Below are 10,273 nucleotides of genomic sequence, written 5' to 3' on the forward strand. Positions count from 1 at the left end.
CCAGATTGTCAAATTTGCTGGTGTATAGTTGCTCATAATATGTTCTTATAATTGTTTGTATTTCTTTGATGTTGTGATCTCTCCTCTTTCATTTATGATTTTATTTATTTGGGTCCTTTCTCTTTTCTTTTTAATAAGTCTGGCCAGGGGTTTATCAATCTTATTAATTCTTTCAAAGAACCAGCTCCTAGTTTCATTGGTCTGTTCTACTGTTCTTTTGGTTTCTATTTCATTGATTTTTGCTCTATCTTTACTGTTTCTCTTCTCCTGCTGGATGTAGGCTTTCTTTGCTGTTCTTTCTCCAGCTCCTTTAGGTATAGGGATAAGTTGTGTACTTGAGAACTTCCTTGTTTCTTGAGAAAGGCTTGTATCACTATACACTTTCCTCTCAGGACTGCATTTGCTGTGTCCCACAGATTTTGAACAGTTGTGTTTTCATTTTCACTTGTTTCCATGACTTTTTTTTTCAATTCTTCTTTAATTTTCTGGTTGACCCATTCATTCTTTAGTAGGATGCTCTTTAGCTTCCATGTATTTGACTTCTTTCCAATTTTCCTCTTGTGACTGAGTTCTAGCTTCAGAGCATTGTGGTCTGAAAATATGCAGGAAATGATCCCAATCTTTTGGTACCAGTTGAGACCTGATTTGTGACTCAGGATGTGATCTATTCTGGAGAATGTGCCATGTGCATTAGAGAAGAATATGCACTCTGTTGCTTGGAGGTGGAATGTTCTGAATATATCTATGATGTCCATCTGGTCCAGTGTGTCATTTAAGGTCCTCATTTCCTCGTTGATCTTTTACTTGGATGATCTGTCCATTTCAGTGAGGGGAGGGTGTTAAAGTCTCCTACTATTATTGCATTATTGTCAATGTGTTTCTTTGATTTTGTTATTCATTGGTTTATATATTTGGCTGCTCCCATGTTAGGAGCATAGATATTTAAAATTGTTAGATTTTCTTGTTGGCAGACCCTTTAAGTATGATATAATGTCCTTCCTCATCTCTTATTATAGTTTTTGGCTTAAAATCTAATTTATCTGATGTAAGGATTGCCACCCTAGCTTTCTTTAGATGTCCATTAGCATGATAAATTGTTTTCCACCTCCTCACTTTAAATCTAGAAGTGTCTTTGGATCTAAAATGAATTTCTTATAGACAGCATATTGATGGGTTTTGGGTTTTTTTCTGTTCTGATACCCTGTATCTTTTTATTGGGGCATTGAGCCCATTTACATTCAGGGTAACTATTGAGAGATATGAATTTAGTGCCATTTTATTGTCTGTAAGGTGACTGTTACTGTATATTGTCTCTGTTCCTTTCTGATCTACTATTTTTAGGCTCTCTATTTGCTTAGAGGACCCCTTTCAATATTTCCTGTAGGGCTGGTTTGGTGTTTGCAAATTCTTTTAATTTTTGTTTGTCCTGGAAGCTTTTTATCTCTCCTTATATTTTCAATGATAGCCTAGTTGGATATAGTATTCTTGGCTGCATATTTTTCTCATTTAATGGTCTGAATATATCATGCCAGTTCTCTGTGGATGTCTGCTGCCAATCTAATATTTCTACCATTGTATGTTACAGACTTCTTGTCCCAAGCTGCTTTCAGGATTTTCTCTTTGTCACTAAGACTTGTAAGTTTTACTATGAGATGTCAGGGTGTGGACCTATTTTTATTGATTTTGTGGGGGGTTCTACGTGCCTCCTGGTTTTTGATGCTTGTTCCCTTTGCCACATCAGGGAAATTCTCTACTATAATTCCCTCCAATATACCTTTTGCCCCTCTCTTTCTTCTTCTTCTGGAATCCCAATTATTCTAATATTGTTTCATCTTATGGTATCACTTATCTCTCAAATTCTCACCTCGTGGTCCAGTAGTTGTTTGTCTTTCTTTTGTTCAGCTTTTTTATTCTCCATCATTTGGTCTTCTATTTCACTAATTCTCTCTTCTGCTTCATTTATTCTAGCAGTAAGAGACTCCATTTTTCATTGCACCTCATTAATAGCTCTTTTGATTTCAACTTGGTTAGATTTTAGTTCTTTTATTTCTCTAGAAAGGGATTTTATTTCTCCAGAAAGTGTTTCTCTAATACCTTCCATGCCTTTTTCGAGCCCAGCTAGCACCTTGAGAATCATCGTTCTGAACTCTAGTTCTGGCTTATTACCAGTGTTCATATTGATTAGGTCCGTAGGCATTGTTACTGCCTCTTGTTCTTTTTTTTTTTTTTTTGTGGTGAGTTTTTCCACCTTGTCATTTTATCCAGATAAGAATATATGAACAACAGAATAAAATACTAAAAGAGAGACAAAGACCTCCCCAAAAGGTATGCTAACCAAATCAGTAGAAACCCAAAACTGGGGGGAGAAGAAAGGGAGAAAAAATAAATAAAATTAAAAAAAATTAAAAGAAATATATATTAGACTGGTGAATAGAACAGAGCCCACACACTTGATTTTGGGTGTATTTTGGTCTCTTAGAAAAAACTACCCCCAAAAATTTTAAAGAAAGAAAAACTTGTATATATACAAAAATAAGGGTAAACATGATGAAGGGATGGAATATGACTGTAAAGATGAAAATTTTAAAAAAATTCTAAAAAAGGAATTGATAAGATAAGTTTGTTGGAAAAAGAAAAAAAGGAGAAAAAAAGAGGAGGGAATGTGCTCAGGCTGGAGACTAGAACAAAGCCATGTGCTAGATTAAAATATATGTTGATCTGTTGGAAGAAATTAGGGACACCTGGGTGGCTCAATGTGTTAAGCCTCTACTTTTGGCCCAGATCATGACCTCAGGGTCCTAGAATCGAGCCCCACATTGGGCTCTCTGCTCGGCAGGGAGCCTGCTTCCCCCCAACCACGCCTGCCTCTCTGCCTGCTTGTGATCTCTCTCTCTCTGTCAAATAAATAAATAAAATCTTAAAAAGAGAGAGAGAGAGAAGAAGAAATTGTATCCCAAAATTTTTTTAGAAAAAATAAAACCCTATATCTATACAAAAAATAAGGTTAAATAGAATGAGGGGATAAAACATGACTATAACAATGAAGGTTTAAAAAAGATTTTTTAAAGAAAGGTATTGTTAAGATAAACTAGTTAAAAAATGTTAAAAGAGGAAAGAGAAAAAGTTTAAAAAATAGAATAAGAAAAAAAAATTAAAAATCCTTAACTTTACAAGACTAAAGCATCATGAAAAAGCCATGAATTCTATGCATTGCTTTCCCCTAGCTCTGGAGTTCCACTGTTCTCCTTGATCAGTGAGTTTGGTCTTGGCTGGATGTTCTTGCTTATCTTCTGTGGGAAGGGCTGCTTGTAGTGATTCTCAAATGTCTTTGCCTGATGCAGAATTGCACCACCCTTGCCAGGGGTTGGGTTAAGTAATCTGCTCAGGTTAGCTCTCGGTAGTTTTTGTTCCCAGAACACTGTGCACCACTTTGGAGGACGGGAATGAAAATGGTGGCCTCCCAATCTCTGGCCCAGTGGAGTTGAGAGTGCAGGGCCTCACTCCTCAGTGCACCTTCAGAGAAAAGCAGTCAATCCCTCCTGTCTCCCTGCACTCTGGCTGCACTCTGAGCTCATTTCTATCTCTGTGACCTGTGACCGAGCATTTCTATATTTGGCACATAGCCCTGTTTGGAGTCTCCAAGCCCAGCAGATTCCTGTTGCACTGCTCCTCCTGGAGGAGGAAGATGAATATCCCCGGATCTGCCACTTGTAGGGTCTCAAAGATCAGTGGTCCTAACTGTGCCTTGGATCATGGTTTAACGTAACCCTGATCTGTCTCTGTAGTCAGCTTCCCCACTCTGATACCTGGCAGCTCTGCCACACTCAGAATGCCCAATCTTTCTGTGACCCCACGGGTCCTAAGACCACATTGCCCCATGAGGGCTCCACCCCTGCTTAGTCTCTGGAGTTATGTCCCTCAGTGGAGCAGACTTCTAAAAGTTTTAATTTTGTGTTCCACTACTCTGCTGTTTGCCAGGATCCCCCCACCACACACACACCATGGTCTATCTTCCCTTTACTTTGGATTCACTTCTCCACACGTCCTACTTTTCAAAAAGTGGTCAGTCTTCTGTTCCTGGAATTGCTGTTCTCTTCTATCTCCTGTTGAGTTTGTTGGTGTTCAGAACGGTTTGATACATATCTAGCTGAACTCCTGTTATCTGATGTCATTTCAGTCTGCTACTTCTCCGCCATCTTGCCTCCCCCCCACCATCGCCCTCGTTCTGTTAATTCTTCTCTTATATATATCACAGTGTAATTATTTATTTACATGTCTGATTCTCCTGCTAGCTTATGGGCACTTAGAGGAGAGAAAAACAGAGCCCATGTTTTGTTCATCTTTGTATCCCCAACATTTGTACCATCTAACAGCATAAATTCTCCACACAGTCCTGCAGCTTCTGGAGTTCTGCTGAATGTTTATAGAGCAATCAAAGTTTGGAACTCTGATAAAAGCAGTTGAATGTTCCTTACCCTATAAATGCAATTTGGAACTAAAGACATCTGGTCTACTGTAAAAATCTCAAGTGGTCTCCACTTTCCTTTCTTGTCTCCTTTCACTCATTTTCCAAGTATGGCCAAAGAGAGCATCTTGAAACAAATATATTCATAACTTTCTCAATTAAAACTCTTTAAAATCTTCTCCTTGCTAAAGGATAAAGTTAAACTTTTTAGGATGGCACAGGACCCTACATAACTTGATCCTGTCTGCCCCTCAGGTCTTATCTCTCTTTCTCATTTTTAAAGATTTATTTACTTATTTGGGAGAGAGAGAGAGAAAGAGAGACAGAGACAGAGAGATAGCAGGGTGGAGGGGCACAGGGAGAGGGAGTTTTAAGTAGTCTCTGTGCTGAACACCAAGCCTGACATGGGGCTTGATCTCACAACCCCGAGATCACAACCTGAGCTGAAAAGCATTCAATGCTTAACCAACTCTGCCACTGACTGGTCCCAGGACTTATCTCTTGATGTCCCCTCTCCATTCCCTTCCCATATTTCCCCACCCCTCCACCCCCCTTCGCACATGCCACTGTAGAGATGCTGAGCTCCAAGTAATATGTAAGTGGACAGTGCTGCATTAACCTCTGCTCTGTCTTTTTTTCATCATCATCCTGTTCTTTCACTGTAGTCTCTATGCATACTTTAACTCCTTGACTATCTAAACTTTACTTATTTTATAGTCTTGTTCACATCTATTATATCTAGTTTTTGTAATGTGAATTTTCCATTTGTAATGTTCACTGACTCTTGTGATGGTGGATTGTTTCCCAATATCTCTCTGTGTGTGTGTGTGTGTGTGTGATTTTTTTAGTTTATTTCATTGTGCGATCATCTTCAGTAGGGGTCGATTTCCCCCCTGTGCGAGTAGTACCCTCCATAATGGAAACACCAATTGTGCCAGTTTTCTAGTGGTTTCATGGGTCTCAGACCAGCTTTATGTTAATGTCTTAGCTTGGGATTTTGATGGGGACAATATAAATTAGACCCTCATATGCAAATGTGCCTTGGGTGTGGGGTTTTCAATGTTTTCCCCACCCTAAGTTCCAGGCAGATGGCAAGTTTTGTTGCTACTTCTCTAGGCTGGTGGAGAGAATATTTCTAGTTCCCTTTTTTTAGATGGCCCAGCTAAGTGCAGAGATCTCAATTCCACCTCTCTACCTTACATGGGCTATATTCTTTTCTTTTTCCTGCCTGGGTGTTAACAGCCCTCTCTATAAGAAAGGCTGACAACTCCTGCTTGACGAACTACTCTGTATTTGGATGTCCCATTCATTTCTTGAAACTATGGGCTGTTTTCCTTTACTTCTTTCAAGCTTGGCTATTGTTTCTTATGCTATTTTATCTAGCATGTGGAAAAATCTGTGTCAGTTTTGTCCACTAGGTTGCTGGAGGGACCCTGTTTTACCCACCGGGGTTATCCTTGTGTCCTTCTTTACATATAATGGTCTACCCTCAGACTAACTCAGACCCAGGTGAACTTTGCTCATCTTTCAGTACCCCGCTCAAACACCCCTTCCTCCAATGAGATTTTTCTAACCCTTTCCCAGGGTGAAATTTGTCTTTCCTTCACTTATACCTCTACTGTGTTCTTCATTCTTCTACCATAGACCTGAGACATTAATGTGCTTAGTAGCATATATGACTGTTCTTCCCTGAAGATTGTTTTTTATTTATCTTTGTGTCCTCAGGGTCTTGCACTATACGGGGTCTATAATACATGCTCAGTACATGCCAGATGAATGGATGAATAAGTGAATGAATATGTAAAGTGGGTAAGTAAGGAATAACAAAATTTAATAGTGTATCTCTCTTTGTCTCTATGCCAGGTTGTCATAGTAGGTTATTTCTGTAAGGACATTAAGAAAATCAAATTTAAACAAAGATTTTATTTTTGAGAAGAAGTAAAAGTGTCAGACGTGCAATCAGACTAATAGCAGCAATCACAGTTAATGCTCACTATATGCCAGGAGCATTAAATTCACACATCTAATTTTTACAACAATTTTCTTTTTGAGGCAGATGCATTTACAGATCAGGAAACTGAGTCACCAAAAGGTTAACTCGACCAAGCTCATAAATAACTTGACCAAGCTCATGAATGGCAGTACTAGAATTTGTGCTCAGATACTCGACTCGAGAGGCCATGCTTATAACTATAACGTTAGACAGGCAGCCTGTTAACACCAACAAGAGAGACATGTTGAAGTCTCTGGACCCAAGATTTTTTTAAAGCAATTATTTTTAAGTCCAAAGCGAATAGTTGTTTTCTAATGATGGCTCAGGATCTTAAAACTGTGCTATGTGGAAAGTATATAACCTCATCCAGTAAATTATCTCTATATTTAACTGATCAGCCTAAAATTGAATTTAGGTCTCAGATGTTGTTGTTTAAACACCTGCCTTCCTTATTCATAGGTGACAGAAAAAAAAAAAGAACAAATAAAGCAACCTTCCCCCTTGTGTTCCTAGAGTGAAAGATGAGGCTCAATGAAAAAATATTTAGTAGTACAACCTTTTTTTTTTTTTTTTTTGACTCTAGAAAGCAGCTAAATATTTCAGATATACTGATACAAATTCACCATGGCCCTTACTCACTCTTGTCTGTTATCACTGACCACAATGTAAGAATCAAGACATTCTGCAGGCAGAGCAACATGCCTCACTGGCCCAGCCATTCCGACTCCCATTTTGGCTTTGGGTGGTTACCACCATGCTCATCCTTGTGGATGCAGACAGCAGTGATTCCTGAATTGCTAATATGATATCATTCTCTTATCTAAACTCCTTTAATGGAAATCTGTGGAGAAGTGATGACTTCCTCACTGGCTATAAGCTAAACGGGAATAAATTTTTAGAGTGGCAGAAGTTTCTTAGGGTTATGAAAGACTATGCTAAAGAGAGATAGGCAACTTGAGCGTTACTAAAAATACCCAGCATGCATGGGGCTGAGATATGTGAGGGTATGTGCAGCTGAACAAACACAATGACTATTTCTGTAGGGACCCTGAGGTGTTTGGTGCTTTGCTTCTGATGATGCACCTTACTATTTAAGGAGTGCAGGAGAATTATCCTATCTGAAGTCCAGAATAGATTTTCCTCTTTAAGAGAAATTTATTTTTAAGTATTTGAATGGCCCTTGAGTAAAATAGATCTATTATAAGACGTATTCAACAAGTTACATTGCCACTGAGATGACACAGCCTAAGAGCCATGATGAGATCAGAAAAGTAGAAGTAATCAGTACAGTACAAGGAACTTCATTTTTCTTTTTATTTAAGAAACTGGCTCTGTTACAGTGACAGGATTTCCAGAGAATGGATGGTTATTGAGATGAGATTAGTCGTGAGAGATAATGTGGATGATTCAGGTGAAAAGTTTTTCTTGTCTTCCTTTTGGGCCTGAACTACTATATTTAGACAAAGTTCAAATAGATAGTAGAAGTTATCACAAGTATTAAAATTTAAATGCCTGGCATTTAGTTAATGATTGGCAACCTTGTTTAAGGTGTTCTGGCCATGCACAGAATTGTAGTACAATTTTTCAGGGATTAAGAAAGAAATAACACTGAAGGACAATATCTGATAAAGGGTTCAGGCAGTTTGAGTTCATGTTTGAACAAGTATCAGGCAAAAGATTTATTGTTTTAGAAATAATCTCCCTGTAAAAGATATCTTGAGTTGTTTATGAGTTACTGGCACTTTCTTATAAAGCTCCAGTTGTTGCTTTTCTCAGAGAACTGGGAAGTCCCTTTTGACTTTAGTTGTGTTCAATGGATAGCTCTCCGTCTACAGAGACTGGGTCTTCTCTTTTCTTGCCAAAGGACAAAACTGGAGCATACATGGGTGATTGGGTACAGGGGCCTCTATGAAAGGATTTTCTCACCCCAGTGCTCTCCATGCCTGAAATTCATTATAATTCTTTAGTTTGGGAACTGGATACCTGTCAAGATGACTCGGAAAGAAAAACACATTCTTCGATTTTGCAAGGATGTATTTTTAGGGTCAGATGATATGAGAGGGGATCACGCAATATCAGGATAGGTGACCTGAGTTGACCAAAGAGTGTAGGCTGAAGAAACAAAAACAGTAGCCTATTTTAAAGTGTAGCTGACACAATACAGAAAAATAACATGTAACTCAGGGAAAAGGCAGCAAGTTGCGATGGGTCGAATCTGGAGAATATTGAACCTAATATGACAGATCGTAATACAGTCGTTTAGTTTGCATTCTGAAGTTTTTCAGTTCCAGTGACCATTTTAAAGAAACACAGTCTTACCCATTTTTTTGGGTATGTGATTATAAAAGGGTTAAAAAGCAGCATTATTACTCCTGTAGCATAGAAAATAATTGGAAAAAAAATAATTGGGTAAATTTTTAAAGTAAAAAATTTTTCAAAAAAAAATAAAAAATTTTAAGTGTTATTTGAATTGAACTGATAGAGAAAATAAATGGGTAGAAAATAAATGAATTTTTGACAGATTTTTTTCTTTTTTTTTAAATTACGGGTTTAAATTTAAATTCCAGTTAGTTAACATACAGTGTACTATTAGTTTCAGGTGTACAATTTAGTGATTCAACACTTCCATACATCATCCCATGCTCCTCACGAGTCGCCTCCTTAATACCCATCACCTACTTAAGCCCTGCCCCCCCCCACCTCCCCTCTGGAAACCACCAGTTTGTTCTTTATAGTTAAGAGTCTGTTTTTGGTTTGCCTCCTTTTTTTATCCCCTGTTTGTTCGTTTGTTTTGTTTCTTACATTCCATGTATGAGTGAAATCATATAGTATTTCTCTGACTTAGTTTTACTTAGCATAATACTATCTAGCTCCATCCATGTCATTGCAAATGACAGAACTTCATTCCTTTTTATGACTGTGTAAGATTCCTAGACTGATTTCTTAATCCCCAAAGATATTATTTTCTGTAAAAACTCCTCTTTAAAGGAAAATATATTAAGCAAATTTACACAGGGTATTTTATGTGTTTTAAAAACAGTATATTTCAATTTTAGAGAGTAGTTTTGAAACACCCACTAAGAAGATGGGGATTTTATCATAATACATTTCTTTTCCCTCCCCTCTATTATAGGGTTACAACCAAACCTGGCCTGCTGCTTGTTTTTGTAGATAAAGGTTTTTTTTTTTTTTTTAAAGATTTTATTTATTTATTTGACAGACAGAGATCACAAGCAGGCAGAGAGGCAGACAGAGAGAGAGGAAGGGAAGGAGGCTCCCTGCTGAGCAGAGAGCCCAATGCGGGGCTCAATCCCAGGACCCTGGGATCATGACCTGATCCGAAGGCAGAGGCTTTAACCCACTGAGCCACCCAGGCACCCCTGTAGATAAAGTTTTATTGTAATTTGCTCCATTGCCTATGCTCATTTGTTTATGTATTATTTATTTTTGCTTTTGAGTTACAGCATTGAAAAGAATAGTCCTGATGGAAACAATATGGTCTTGTTTTGGTAAGTAAAGTTTTGTATTAACACAGCCCCATCATTTTGTTTGCATATGGTTGATTCCTGCTTTTGAACTATAGCAATGAAATTAAATCATCTTGACAAAGACCATAGGGCTGCCAAGCCCAAATTATTTAGTCTTTTGCTCTTTTTAGGAAAAGTTTATTGACCCCTACTATATTGTTACTTCTTATATCATCAAGATGTGTATCTCCTTTGCAACCATAGTTCCACATTTTGGGTATATTTAAATGCATACAGTGCTCATTACTAGTCCTCTTTTCCATGACTTTTATAATTTTGAATTCTTTA

Source organism: Mustela nigripes, chromosome 2, assembly GCF_022355385.1.
Source record: "Mustela nigripes isolate SB6536 chromosome 2, MUSNIG.SB6536, whole genome shotgun sequence".
Lineage (NCBI taxonomy): Eukaryota > Metazoa > Chordata > Mammalia > Carnivora > Mustelidae > Mustela > Mustela nigripes.